The following is a 16440-nucleotide window of genomic DNA, read 5'->3' on the forward strand; positions in this document are numbered from 1 at the left end:
TGTGAATCCCATGCAGTCTTGGGCAAGAACCATGCAGTTTTTTGCAATAGGCCTAAAAAAGTATAATTTCTGCATATTGCAAAAATGGTGTATAATGGTGTATAACCCTAACCCCATTTCTGCATACTGGGGTCCATAAAGCAACTAACAATGAGTGGCTGCTTGGTCAAGGACATTGAGAGTAGACTGAGTCTGGGCCATTCTGCTTGCAGGACTGTCTGTATCCACCTTGCTGCCGCTCACCAGGAGCAATTCTGTATTGAAAAGCGAGGACTTGTCTCTTCTTGCTGCAAAATTACAATGATTTGTAAAGAAATTGCCATCCCTGTCACTGCTTTGAAAGGAAATTAAAGCTTTTTTTTTGTGGTAAAAGTGCGGCCGCAATTTCGAGCTATTGCAAATAGCACCGGGTGGTTGATTTAGCAGAAAAATGTTTCCATTGCAAAATGGCAGATCTCCAGAGGGACTGGAGGTCGTCCACTTTGCTCTCTGCTCTGCCGTGACCGATGAAAGTCAGCTCCTGTTTATTGATCCAATGCTTGTAAAGTGTTGCCCCAACACACGCGCACGCACGCACGCACGCACACACACACACACACACACACACACACACACACACACACACACACACACACACACACACACTTACAATCCAGAATGCCTTGACTAACTTCCTTCTTCCAGCAGTGTGGTGCTGAAGTTTTCCCCTAGCGTTTTCCTGATACAAGTACACACATGAAGTGGATGTGGGGGACCAGGATCAAAGACCCCCTGTTTGTGAAAGCACACGAGAGGTCCATGGTGTGCTACTGTAGATGTCTGATAGCATAAGGGGTATTCTTTCAGACACATACGGGTATTTGGCTGCATTTAGGGGTGGGGCATCAAAAAGTTGGGGCGGAAGTCCCATTGAGAACACTAGAAAATGTGTGAATTGCCATATTTTTCGGTCGTATAGTGCAAAGCTTTGTTGAAGTGGTGTAGTGCAGGGGCATACCACAACCACCATCTTATGAAAAATAGTATTTTTTTCAAGTTCCTCCCTAGCCATGAAAAGGAGCCGGAGAGGAGAGCACGGCATGCTAAAACCAATGGTCCCCCAACGCACTTACTGCAGGAGGGGAGGACAGCCACATGTTAGCCCCAGGGGTGCAGCTCTGGTCCCGTTCAGTGAGGCCGCTGCATGTTAGATCGCCGCTCTGGCAGCAGGTGCCAGTATAGGTCACAAGGCCCGCCTCCCCATGTTAGTGGATGGGGAAATGGACAACCGGAACAATCACAGTGTACGTCAGATAGTTTTTTCCCAAAGGTGCTTTGTAGATAGTTATTATCACGCTAATGCCTGTGCAAGTGGTCATTTTTCTGATCAGTTTGTTTTTAAGTAGTTATTTGACATATAAAAATCGATGATTGACAGCTGTGGCAGCCAGTCTCAAGCCGTCATTGGCTGGACAGGCTCTTCATATTATAGATCTATCGTCATAGACAAGACACACAGCTTCATCTGTTATCTAACGCTGCCTGGAGGTCTGGGTGGCTCTGCTGGGTGTGTGGGGCCGGGACAGGGGCTCTTAGCATGGGTAGTGGCTCCCTGGAGGTCGGGGTGGCTCATGGGGTGGCTGTGCTGGCTACCAGACATATCAATGGACCGCAATAGAAAGAACATTGTTTTGAGAAAGGTGTGCGAGGAATTAACGTTGGTTGGGGACTGAAGTAAGTTCAGAAAATGTGTTTTATTATTTACTCCAGCGTTATCGGTACACAATGGTTTTTAACATAGCAATAGCGTTAGCCGCTTTCACTAGTTGGCTGTTTTTCATTATTTTTCGGCTTAATATTACTATAACTTAACAACCGATAACGATAGCTGGAATAACACAATAATATACACATATTTTCAGAACTTACCAGGTTGTCCAACTGCCAGGAAATGTGTTTTATAACGTTAACTCCCGTCCCGGGTAAGATGGGGCCTAGTACGCAACCACCAGCCATTAGCTAATCGCTAACGGGTTAGCCGTTAGCGTCACATACAAACAGAGGTTTTTTTTTGGTATTAAAGCAACAAACGTTTTTATATGGATATCTCAGAGAAATGCTTTGACTGTGGGGATGTTCGTTCTTCACAAGCTCCTCAGCTGTTGTAATGATATACCATTGACATAAATAAGATCCGATAATTTCCCCCAGTGAGAGGCTGAGAGCAGGTAGCCCTGGCTCCTCTTCCGGGCTGCTCTAGCCCGGAGGTCTGACTTGTCTGGCTGATACAGCTCAATCTCCGACAACTAAAATCAGATTTTCGTACAGGCGTCATTTTGATAAACTGATCTCATAGTGGGAATCTTCCTGGTTACTTTTGGCGAGACAAAAAATATTACAACTTAAAGTGCCATATTTACAGAGCTAGACTGTATATAAATACACAACGCACTGTGCGCATTCTAGAAACAGCAGCTCTACATAAGAAGGTTCAGAGGGGCGGGGAGCTCACACAGGTTCTAACTCAACGGAGCTAGTGTGCAGACTCTGGTTCTCTGATCTGAGAAGATTTGGGCTTCAATAGACCATACAGGGAGGAGATAGAGATCATCTCTCCATATTTATTTAGCTCAGTGGTTAGCCCAAGACTGTTTACAGGTGTGCAGCTTGTTTTAAGTTTGGATTCCATCAGTTTTCATAGTTCACAAGGCTTCTACAGACAGAGCCGGATTATAGTCGAGGCTTCCTCCTGTCGAATACATATGCTCTTGGTAATTAGAACTGGTAAACATTTGTTAAAACTTGACGCTTTTCCAATCAGCGGAAACAAACTAAACAAAGAAACGTACGTTGTGATATTCTCACACTTTGGAACACTTATTATATACTCTTTCTTCAGTATGCTGTGATTATTTTGTGATATTTATTTGTTATGACTGTAAAAGATGAGTTAGGCATATTGTTTTAAGCTGTAAAAGATTGCATGTTTGTAACGGCAAAGTTCAACATTGCTGTCTTTTTCGGTCCTAGCGTAAAAACCAGTTCATTTGTTTAATAGATTATTATCCTTTTCGGTCCCTAATGGCAAAAGTGTGGCACAAGGTTATAGATTTGGAACATGAGAAGTGTTCTGTCTCCCAGAAGAGCATGTTGACAAAACGAAATTAAAAGATGGATGAATTAGATTAGACAAAATGTGACCTGCATCATGTGATTTGACAATAATCGTAAAGATGATTGTGAAATCGAACGCTAAATCTAGTTTTGAAGCTCATAGGTAAGGTGACAAGCAGCTTACTTTTGTCATACTTTGCATCCTGCAGTCCATGGGACCATGTTGGAAAGTGTCCGTCCGCACTTTTACATGTTTATCCCTTGGATTTTGTTATATCCATAATAAAATCAATCAATCAATCAGTCTACAAAACTTCAGTTTTTGCTTAGATCGTCCTGGAGCTGGATCATGTTCATGTAATCAGACGACATCACGACAAATTTACGAAAGAAACCGTTAAAAAGAGCATCAAAACAGCGCCTGCCCTGTTTAAACACCCTGGATGTTTGCACCCAAAATTATTCTGACTGGCTCCCATGTGGGCGTGGCACATGTGTGACGTATGTGTGTCTCTAATGAATAATGTAAAAGCCGCAGCCAAGGTGAAGCTAAGTTCATTCGAGGTCGAAGGAAATGATAGTCTTCAAATTGGAAAGTTGCGACAACTAGGACAGCTAAATTACATGCTCCAGAAATTAGAGCTGCCATTGCTATGATTGAAAATAGAGAAAGTAATTTCTTGACACCAATTTTCCCTAGTACGGCGCCTGAGGAGGAGTGGAATCCACTATTGTTTTGTTGGCTCAAATTACTCCATGCCAAAGTCTAGAAGGACTCGTGGTAATTGGAAGATTTGTGTGGTAAACAATGACACAAATAAGAGCTTTATCTAAAATTATACCCAAACGCAGAACTGTTTTCTAAACGGATTTAGGCTTTCTGCTAATTCTGTGATATGATTAGCAGCAGCTTAAGTAGAAGGGTTTAGTTGAACTGAATGTCAGGTCACGTCTTCAGACAACACTTCAACCCAATACTAATTCAACAATGTATCCACTCAGGATCACATTAGATGCTCTAGTGATGTGTGAATGACAGTGAAACCATTTCACACACACACACACACACACACACACACACACACACACACACACACACACACACACACACACACACACACACACACACACACACACACACACACACACATCTTTGAACCTGACAGGACTAAACGAGAGACGTGATCACAGATAGATGATAGATTTCAAACTAACACTCAAATGTGTTTATTTGGGAGGGACAGTGCATATTAATGAATGTTTCTAGACAGAGAAAACATAAACATGCCAGATTATAGCCAAAGGCTAATTTCCACATGCTGTCCCTTTAGCACAGAGGTGTCAAAATCTCATTTTAGTCAACGGACCACTGTCACATGCCACCCAATTTGGTCTCAAGTGAGCCAAGCAAAGAAAATCAATGCAAAATAACCTATAAATAACAAGACCTCCAAATGTTCATGTGTGTTGTACCTCCATGCTGATTGGTGCTCATGTTCAGTAACTCGGGTAATGGGGACTCGAGACTCGACTTGGACTCGAGACATAGTGACTCGACGACAACACTGGTTCAGACATCTGTCACACCTGATATCTCAGACTGATCACAGACATCTGTCACACCTGATATCTCAGACTGATCACAGACATCTGTCACACCTGATATCTCAGACTGATCACAGACATCTGTCACACCTGATATCTCAGACTGATCACAGACATCTGTCACACCTGATATCTCAGACTGATCAGATTCTGACGAGACTTCAAACTTCATGACTACACTCCAGCATTTTAAAATTCCACTGATTTATCTAAAGGGTGGGACTATCATCACAGGTAAACAGGTGACATACTGTATTTGTTTCTGATTGGAGCAGAGTGGGACTGTGCTCTTCATTTGAAAACATGTTTACCACTGCCTTGTTTCATTGTGGTTTCATCATCTTGGTGCTTGTATTCATATAGACCCTTTTCACGGGGGCCATTTTGTGTCAAAAAGGCAGGGTAAACACAGGTGCAAGCAAAACACAGTAATGAGGGTTTCCAACTTCCCAATCATGGAAGTTGGAAACCCTCATTAGTGTTTTGCTTCCATTGTAATACCACATTGATGACAACTCGGACCACAGAGGTTTCATCTCGGAACCTCCACCCCTGGCATATTTGCGTTCATGCTGCACTTCCCTGTTGGAGGGAAAACACAGGGAAAAACCAAGGAGGGTTCTGGGAAGTGGAGGCGGTATAATGCAACATTTTGGATGAGATGTGTGGATATGACGTCAACTCGGACAAAGCGGAGCTCTGAATGATACCCGAATTTCCGAGCTGTAATTCCAGCCTAGACGACCGTTCAATTCACTTTTTACAGGTCGGAACCCAACTTTTTTCCGGTGGTCCGAGTTGTCTTGAACGGGGTATAAGAGGAATATATGGCTACAGAGTTTCTTTTAGCTGGCAGGGCATTCCAACTGCTTATCTAATCCACACACACTCTCTCTCCCTCGCACACACATACAGGTACATGAATAAACACACTCAGAAACATTCTATCATGCACACACACACTCTCTCACACACAGACACAGACACACACACACACACACACACACACACACACACAATATCTTTCTCACACACATACACTCAGAAACACTCCTTATATGCCACATACATTATTCTCTCTCTCTCTCACACACACACACACACACACACACACACACACACACACACACACACACACACACAGACTGGGCTGCATAACACACACACACACACACACACACACACACACACACACACTTACAATAGGCCTTACCTTATACATTCATTCATTCATTCTCACTCACTCACTCGCAAAGACGCTCTCTCACACACAAACACAGACCCAGCACACAACCAAGTAGACTTTCTCCCCTCTTTTTGAGCATGGCTTCGCAGACGCCGGCCCATCTGCACGCCATCGCCGTGGGTTAATGGAGCCATTTTACCAAGCAATAAACTGCGGGGGAACATTAGCAGCCGAGATGCGGGCTGAGAGCGCGCTAAACTGACGAGCGCCGGCGTGCCGCGCATCGCCGAAAACGCCCGCGGCCGGGGCGAGGCAACAATCACTCTACATATTAATATTCTGCTCCTCCGTTTCTCAGGGAAGGAGGAAAGGAAGGCCCTCGCTCGCTCGCTCATCCCCTGTGGGCTAGAAACTCATTACATCACATGGGCAACTTGGAACAGAAACACGTGACCAGCACCGTGGGTGCACCGCGCGCGTGTACACACACACACACACACACACACACACTGAAAGCACTTGTCGCGTGTCTGTCAATCAATGCTGCTACATGAAACCGGTGCCTGTTACAGAAATAGTGGACTATATAGTGTGTTGGCCATTTTGTACTAGTGTCCAAATTCTCAACTGTTAATTTGATTCACTGTAAAATACCCACAATGCAGAGCAATTTCTAGTGAACAGAGAATACCCTACAATTTCTCCCATATACCACAATGCAATTCTGTCGTGTTTACCGAAGCAGAAGAAGAGTGAGGTAGTGTCCGAAACTCATTTGATCATTCCCCATATAGATGACAAACACGGAACACAGCTAGTGAGTCCGCTACTGTGGCGGCTTTTTACTTGAAAATCCAAGCCTGGTGGACCCCTGGGCACACGCCCACAATGTCCATCTTTGAATTGCTGCCTTCAGGGGCAGCGCAGAAATGAGGCACTTCTCTGCAGAGGGCTATTCTGCGTTCATGGACAGGAGAGCTTAGAAAAAGGGCACTTACCTACAGAGTGGCAAAACGGCAAGGGCTCAAGCCCCCTCTGATGTCTATGTGTGCACGTGCCTGGTTATACATGATTATGATTTGATTACATTACAATTCATTATTATGCGATAAGCTTCTAACTTTTCCAGCCCCATTCATGCTACGATTCTAAATTCCTTGGCACACTCTCTTCGGATTTGATCCAGTAACTCGGCAGGAGGGGTTTGAGGTTGTGGGACACGGCCGTACCAATTTCCACACCCTTTAAAACTCTTAACAATCCAACATATGAGCTTCTCATATGTTTTGCATGCAAAGTGGATTTCCTCTGAAATGTCATGGATTCAAAGTATGATGGAAATATTGAACTGCCAGTACACCTCCAAATTGGACTTAAAGGGACACTTCACCGAAAAACAATGCTGATTATTATTATTTATTATTATGATTGAAAACTCTGAACAGTTTTGCAGACATTGATTTATTTGGACAGTTATTGAGAGTTGATTTGAGTCAAGTTTCTTGCCAGTGATGTCATTTGTCATTTTGTGCATGAATGACATCACTGGCCCACAACTTAAATCAACTCGGGCCTGAATCCTAATCCAAATCCTAACCCTAAACTAATGTGAAAACACACACACACACACACACACACACACACACACACACACACGCGCACACACACACCATGCAGGTTGTTTCATTTCTCACGATTCCCCTCTGAGAGTGTTTGTTCCTTGTAATTAACCACTAAGTAAAAATAGAGGCAGTGTGATTAAACCAGGAAAATCCAATCAAACATGCTTCTTATGACAGCCAACATTCACTGATGAGGTGGCTGCTCCACATACACAGACTGCACTAACAATTACCCTCGAAGACACACACACACACACACACACACACACACACACACACACACACACACACACACACACACACACACACACACACACACAACCCTGTTTGTAACAATGCTAATTAATCCAGATATCTTTTCCCACACAGGATATCCTTGGCTTTCATCCCCTCCTCAATGAGATTGAACTCCCTGCTGTTATGTTACTGTTTGGATTAGGAGGAATTATGGAGGAATGCTAATGTTTGAAATCCTCCGTTGCCTTTGATTTACTGCATCAGATGCTTGACAGCTATTAGGTTCACTATGTTTTTTCGTTCAAAAGTTTTTGGGCATTATCAAAACTATATATAAAAAAAAATCGTTGGAGAGTCCGAAAATCAATGTAGGCATTTGCACAGACACTTGCACAGCCGCCATTTTGGGTTTTCAAAATGGCCATTATAAAATACATATTTTGCACTATCTCGTCTTCCAGTCAACCCGGATTTGCACAAAACTTGGCAGAAAGGTTGATCATGGGCCAAGGACGAACTGATTAACTTTCACCGCCCGCTAGCCAAAAGGGGGCGTGTCCAAAAGGTCCCCAACTTCCACACGGATTGACGTAACATCACAAAACTTTGTAGAAAGTTTGGTCATGGGCCAAGGACGAACTGATTAACTTTATACACTCACTGGCCATAAGGGGGCGTGATAATGGGGGTAGCCAATCACAAAAAGGCATCTAAGGTCCAAACAGATTCACATAACACACCACAGAATATCCAATTGTGTGTCAATTGTGAAATTCAGCGTCCTCTCTAAAACATATGTCCTACAACATCAAAGCTGGCCATGAGTGAGGAATATTATGCTAATGAGCCAGCCTGAAACTCTCTATGTGAGTCCCACTGCAGTGTGACACACAGTCGCTCCCTCTCTCTCTCTTACAAACATTCCTCACCTCTCTCTCTCACAGAACAGCCATTTCCTCTAATGCAGTGGTTCCCAACCTACGGTACGCGTACCGTAGGTGGTACTTGCGCCCCCTGCTGGTGGTACTTGGAAGGCTCTGTGAAAAAAAAAAATGTTTTTTTTTTTTTTTTTTTTTTTTTTTTTTCAAAATCCATGGTGGTCATTAGTAGTAGTTTTCAAACATGTGAAAGTGAAATAATAATAATAATTATTAATATTATTGGCAGTGTTTCTCAAGGTAGGTGGTACTTGCGCCCCCCCCTGCTGGTGGTACTTGATCCCTGGAATCCCAATGTTTAAATTATGAAATAAACCCAACTTTAAAATCAATTGTAAAACATGTTTATCTATCAAAATTATACTACGAATGAAAATAAACTTGTGATCATTGAAATTGAGGTTTATTTTGTTGTCTTGAGATTTAGAAACAAATATTTGTTTCTGACGGACACTATACCTGTTGCGCATGCACAATTACCTGCCTGCCCCGCATGGTTACACAAGTGGTGAACAAAGACGAGGAGGGATGCTAAAGTGGATCAAAACGGGAGGGAATCGTAAAAGAGCTGTAGTAGAGGAGAGCAGCAACGATGAAGCACAAGGAGGTGAAGACAGCAGTCAACCCAGCACAAGTGCAGCTGCTGCAGGTTGCACATAGGCTGCAGGTTGGAATAAATTTGCCTCCTGCGTGAACTGTGCATAGCTGAATAGACTGTATTTTAACGTCGGTCATATGGTGGTACTTGGAGAGCCAACTACTTTCTCAGGTGGTACTTGGTGTAAAAAGGTTGGGAACCACTGCTCTAATGCATCAGTGACATCCAGGCTGTAACGTGCCTCCCCTGCCACCCGCTGACACCGTCCCTCTGTAACGTGCCTCCCCTGCCACCTGCTGACACTGTCCCTCTGTAACGTGCCTCCCCTGCCACCTGCTGACACTGTCCCTCTGTAACGTGCCTCCCCTGCCACCTGCTGACACTGTCCCTCTGTAACGTGCCTCCCCTGCCACCTGCTGACACTGTCCCTCTGTAACGTGCCTCCCCTGCCACCTGCTGACACATCCCTCTGTAACGTGCCTCCCCTGCCACCTGCTGACACTGTCCCTCTGTAACATGCCTCCCCTGCCACCTGCTGACACATCCCTCTGTAACGTGCCTCCCCTGCCACCTGCTGACACATCCCTCTGTAACGTGCCTCCCCTGCCACCTGCTGACACTGTCCCTCTGTAACGTGCCTCCCCTGCCACCTGCTGACACATCCCTCTGTAACGTGCCTCCCCTGCCACCTGCTGACACTGTCCCTCTGTAACGTGCCTCCCCTGCCACCTGCTGACACTGTCTCTCTGTAACGTGCCCCCCCTGCCACCTGCTGACACTGTCCCTCTGTAACGTGCCTCCCCTGCCACCTGCTGACACTGTCCCTCTGTAATGTGCCCCCCTGCCACCTGCTGACACTGTCCCTCTGTAACGTGCCTCCCCTGCCACCTGCTGACACTGTCCCTCTGTAACGTGCCTCCCCTGCCACCTGCTGACACTGTCCCTCTGTAACATGCCTCCCCTGCCACCTGCTGACACTGTCCCTCTGTAACATGCCTCCCCTGCCACCTGCTGACACTGTCCCTCTGTAACGTGCCCCCCCTGCCACCTGCTGACACTGTCCCTCTGTAACGTGCCCCCCCTGCCACCTGCTGACACTGTCCCTCTGTAACATGCCTCCCCTGCCACCTGCTGACACATCCCTCTGTAACGTGCCTCCCCTGCCACCTGCTGACACTATCCCTCTGTAACGTGCCCCCCCCTGCCACCTGCTGACACTGTCCCTCTGTAACGTGCCTCCCCTGCCACCTGCTGACACATCCCTCTGTAATGTGCCTCCCCTGCCACCTGCTGACACATCCCTCTGTAACGTGCCTCCCCTGCCACCTGCTGACACTGTCCCTCCAACTAGGCTTGGGCGGTATACCGGGGGTATCTACCGGTATACCCGATAGATCATACAGGGGTATGATTTTCAATACCGTCAAAAGACGCAGATGCTCCTCTTTCTATTAAATTGAATTATGGAGAATGAGATGCTGCATTGAGGTGATGTTGTAGTGCTCACAGCACGTCAGTAGAGGGCAGTCTATTGGTGGAACAGACAAGAGGCAGCACTGTGCGCAAGCGCAGCTGAGCTGAGAGAAAAATGGCAACTGACTCTTAGCCTAAATATATAAGCTATATATTTAGGTCTATTTATTTTTATTTTCTATATGAAAATAAAAGATATAAATGTATTACAGCAGGAACCAGCCAACAGGAAAATTGGTTTGGATGATAACTTGCGCTAATGAAACCAATACCGTCAATACCATACAGTATACCGGGGTATGAAACAATAGATGCCGCCCAAGCCTCCAAACCTCCCAGCCTCCTATTAGTATTCATCTAATATGCTGTTGGAGTGTTGTGCTCGTTCACCAACATTACAGACCACAGTGTGTTTACTTGTCTCTCCTTCACTCTCTATCCTCTCCATCCTGTCTGTTTTTCTCATCTTTGCCTCCAAACATCCATATTCCTTTCTTCTTTATTGGCATGTGCTGTGAAAACAGTGATTTGCTCAAGTGGATCAGACATCATGCCTCTCATCAAAGCCATACATTTGCTTGAATGGAATTTTCATTTGCTCCGCCTTTTCTTCTCCTCCCTATATGCCAGTGGTTCTCAACGTTTTATTTTTTATTTTTTTTACAAATGTACTTAGTTTCAGGCATATTTTCAGCCAAGTACCCCTCTCACCAGCACAAACATTTTGGGTAGGGAGAGGGGTTATAAATAATGTATATGCGCATGCTATTTGGCAGAGTAAACATGAACATTAATTAGGTCAGCCAATATTATCCCCGACTCCCCCAGATTTCTCTCCCATTTTCTCCACAATAATACTAGGCCAACTCCCCCTGCTGTCGTTCTCCACCCCCTCTGCCGATTTGGGGAGAGCCGGGAGACTATATGCCTCCTCCAATACATGTGCAGTCAGTTTTCTTTTCACCCAACAGCGAGGGGGTTCACAGAGAGAACATAGGGTGTGGGAGGATCACACTATTCGCCGCAGTCGCCCCCTCAAACAGGCGCCCCAACCGGCTGGTGGGCAGGAACCAGGACTCATAGCCCATAGGATTCCCACCCGCAGACACGGCCAACCACTCGCAGAAACGGCCAATGTCTGTAGGAACGTCTGACCAACCCGGAAGTACCGCTGCCGGGAATTGAATCTGGTTCTCTTGCTTTTACCTACTGTACCACTACACTACCCAGACGCCCACGGGCAATTCAGTTTGTAATACTTGAACCAAACGGAAAGCCTCTTGGCTTGCTACGGGCACTCACAGAGCCAGGGGTGAAGGTCAAATGTATTTCATATTATTTAGGGCATCAAAGTCTTTGAAAGTACAAAAAAGTTTCAACCACGCAGGGTCTTCGTCAGGGTGTGTTAGGAAAGCGAGTACATCAATTAATCATCATGTCAAATCATTTTATACTTTTTATACATTTAATACTTTTACAGTTTAGTGAGAAACATGGGCTTGCGGGGCATCCCGGTGGCTCACCTGCTAGAGCGCGTACCACAAAGGCTTAGTCCTTATCCGTGGTCCTTTTTCTGCATGTCATCCTCTCTCTCCCCCCACCTCTCCTGTCTGCCTCCACTGTCCTATCTATCAATGAAGACAAGGCTTGTGCTTCAGTGAAGATGCTTGTCATTCTGGGTGGCAGTGATCAGGCTCTTCTCTGTGCTTCATTTTGATTATTGCAGAAACGGCTGTTTCACACAAATAAGTAGATCCAAAGGGTCGTTAGCCTGATGCTCCAACGCATTCTCTTCCAGCTCGTGTCCCTTTATTTAGATTTTATACATTTATTAATGTATTATTTTATTATTTTACAATTGACATAACTATATATATATATATAGTTATATATATATATATATATATATATATATATATATATATATTCAGAGTACATTGCTATCTAGCATAGCAGAGCTATCTTGACCATGGGAGGGCTTTTCCCCCTCTATACTGTTTATTCCCCTCTTCTTTTGTCACTGACAATATGCAAATAGTAGCGGTGGAGAAGTGGCTCTCCTTGCGTTTTGGTAACCAGCTCCCACCATTTTGTAAACAAAGCAATGACCTGTGTGTCATCATGCCCACTGAGCATCACAGAGGCTGCTTGACTTGTGATCTGCCCAACTCAGGCTGCCAAAGCGCTCCTCTCCCTCATCTAGATTTGAGCTGTAATCATCTCAGTGTGGGAACACGTAGCAGAGCCATTTCCCCGCGCCGTCATCTTTCCTCACATCATTCCGCTAAAGGTGGTCGAGCAACAAGGGTCGTGGCAGATTGAAAATGCTCTCCATGTCATGTATACCTTGGAGTGTACATTGACAATAAACTAGACTGGGCTAAGAACTCTGATGCACTCTACAAGAAGGGGCAAAGCCGTCTCTACTTTCTGAGACGGCTGAGGTCCTTCAACGTCTGCCGGACCATGCTGAGGATGTTCTACGAGTCGGTAGTGGCTAGTGCCTTCCTGTATGCTATTGTGTGCTGGGGCAGCAGGCTGAAGGCAGCGGATGCCAACAGACTCAACAAACTGATCCGTAAGGCCAGGGACATTGTGGGGCTGGATCTGGGCTCTCTGACTGCGGTGTCAGAGAAGAGAACATTGTCCAGGCTACGCTCCATCATGAACAATGACTCGCACCCACTCCACGACGTGCTAGTCAAACACAGGAGTACGTTCAGTGAGAGACTGATTCCACCTAGATGCAATACGGAGAGGCACAGGAAATCATTCCTGCCTGTGGCCATTGGTCTATTTAATGCCTCTCTTAAAAGAGCACCTCGGAGACGCTCAGTCTCCCTGAGACTGAGCCAGCCGATAGGTTAACTGTGCCTGGCTGAGCCACGTGTAACGTATAGGGCAAGCCGACTTAATATAAATCACATGCAATATGTGCAATATGTCACGTGCAATAAGGATAATTGACACGGAATGTATACTATACTTACTCTACGTATTTGTATTTTGCTACTTAGACATTCTACTTATTTTTGCTTTTTGCTTCTATCGCATTTACTAGTTATTCTATGCTATGTTGTGTTTTTCTGCTTACTTGCTTAATATTGCATTTACTACGGTTCATTTTTATTTTATTTTATTTTATGCTATGTGTGTTCTGTGAGCGAGCTACTGTAACTTGTCCCAATTTCCCCCCGGGGATCATTAAAGTCTTTCTGATTGTGATTCTGATTCTGATTATAGTGCCGGCAGCAGCCATCTTCTGTGTAGCTGGAGTACTTTTATCTCCACTGAAACTCCTCTTCCTCTGCCTCCACAATGTACCTCAATCCTGTGTGGCTGCTTTTAGTGCTACAAGCCTTTCAGCCAATTCTACTCCTCACAATTGTATCCTGAATTGTTCAGTGAAATCACCTCAATGATGGTTACTCAATGATGGCCTGGTGTACTATACACTCCACAGCCTTTTATTTGGAAAATCCTTATCCCGACTGTGAATATAGGTTTATTTACCCCTATTTGCCAATGGGAACATAGTCAGATTTTTCATCCTTTCAACGCATAAAATCCCTCTGCAGCCGTCAAGAGCTTTCAACCCTTGCATGCAGAGATTTGCGAAAGAAAGAGAAAAGATTTGGATTGAAAATGATCTCTGCATCTTGCCTTTTTGACAGCAGGGCTGCCCTTTAGAGAGTGCACGTTAAGGCACCTTCATAAGAGCTCTGCACTTTTCTCACCGCGAAGTAGAGCGATGTGGTGAGGTAGAGCGATGTGGTGAGGTAGAGCCATGTAGTGAGGTAGAGCCATGTGGTGAGGTAGAGCCATGTAGTGAGGTAGAGCCATGTGGTGAGGTAGAGCCATGTGGTGAGGTAGAGCCATGTGGTGAGGTAGAGCCATGTGGTGAGGTAGAGTCATGTGGTGAGGTAGAGCGATGTGGTGAGGTAGAGCCATGTAGTGAGGTAGAGCCATGTGGTGAGGTAGAGCCATGTGGTGAGGTAGAGCCATGTGGTGAGGTAGAGTCATGTGGTGAGATAGAGCCATGTGGTGAGATAGGGCCATGTGGTGAGGTAGAGCCATGTGGTGAGGTAGAGCCATGTGGTGAGGTAGAGCCATGTGGTGAGGTAGAGCCATGTGGTGAGGTAGAGCCATGTGGTGAGGTAGAGCCATGTGGTGAGATAGAGCCATGTGGTGAGGTAGAGCCATGTGGTGAGATAGAGCCATGTGGTGAGGTAGAGCCATGTGGTGAGGTAGAGTCATGTGGTGAGGTAGAGCCATGTGGTGAGATAGAGACATGTGGTGAGGTAGAGCCATGTGGTGAGGTAGAGCCATGTGGTGAGATAGACATGTGGTGAGGTAGAGCCATGTGGTGAGATAGAGTCATGTGGTGAGATAGAGCCATGTGGTGAGGTAGAGCCATGTGGTGAGGTAGAGCCATGTGGTGAGATAGAGACATGTGGTGAGGTAAAGCCATGTGGTGAGGTAGAGTCATGTGGTGAGGTAGAGCCATGTGGTGAGATAGAGCCATGTGGTGAGATAGAGACATGTGGTGAGGTAGAGCCATGTGGTGAGGTAGAGCCATGTGGTGAGATAGAGACATGTGGTGAGGTAGAGCCATGTGGTGAGATAGAGTCATGTGGTGAGATAGAGCCATGTGGTGAGGTAGAGCCATGTGGTGAGTGGAGCGCAAATCTGCAGGACAAGAGGCGTGCAGCAGCGGCACAACCCGGCCCGCAGCCCTGTGGCTCTGCTCTGCTGTGTCGACTCTGGCACTACGTCACATACAGCATACATTTTGACCTTTGAGCGCAGAGCAAAGTGCTAATATCCAGCTGTGCGCGTCACCAAGGGTAGTGCTGTCGTCTGTGAGGGTAGTGCTGGCGTCTGTGAGGGTAGTGCTGCGTCACCAAGGGTATTGTTGCGTCACCAAGGGTAGTGCTGCGTCACCAAGGGTACTGCTGCCGTCACCAAGGGTAGTGCTTCCATCACCAAGGGTAGTGATGCGTCTCCAAGGGTAGTGCTGCCGTCACCAAGGGTAGTGCTGCATCACCAAGGGTAGTGCTGCCGTCACCAAGGGTAGTGCTGCATCACCAAGGGTAGTGCTGCCGTCACCAAGGGTAGTGCTGCGTCACCAAGGGTAGTGCTGCCGTCACCAAGGGTAGTGCTGCCGTCACCAAGGGTAGTGCTGTCGTCTAGTGGAGAAGCGCCGTTCTCCCCCATAGGAAAACAAGGGGACAGCGGGCACAAAGCTGTTTTACCTTGGATCATGGGTAGGGGGCGACGCAGAGCTGTAGATCATGTGTAGGCGCCTTGAAGCTAGAATTATGCTTGACGTTTGGACTGTTGCACGGAAATGAGATACACGGAATCCTGACGAGAAAACGTGTGGAGCTTTTATACTCTGTGCAGGTTTCTGCTCGCAGTGAGCGGGAGTCTTGAAAACTCTACTTTGTCCGCCCAGCCGCTGATTTGACATCACTTTTCCGCACGGACACTCGCGGTCCTCGCCGATGCGGGAAGCATAATTCCAGTTTGAGCCTCATGAGGTCTCCGGGTCGGCCCTCACAGCCTAGTTGGCTCTCAGGCTTAGCCCTCCATTTACGACAAAACCCTGCTGCTTCTCTCTCTTCCTAATGAGGGTTGTTGGAGGGAAGTAATGTGCCTTTAGCTGTTTCTCTCTCTCTCTCTCTC

The sequence above is a fragment of the Poromitra crassiceps genome (genome assembly GCF_964638095.1).
Source record: "Poromitra crassiceps genome assembly, chromosome: 4".
NCBI classification, from domain to species: domain Eukaryota; kingdom Metazoa; phylum Chordata; class Actinopteri; order Beryciformes; family Melamphaidae; genus Poromitra; species Poromitra crassiceps.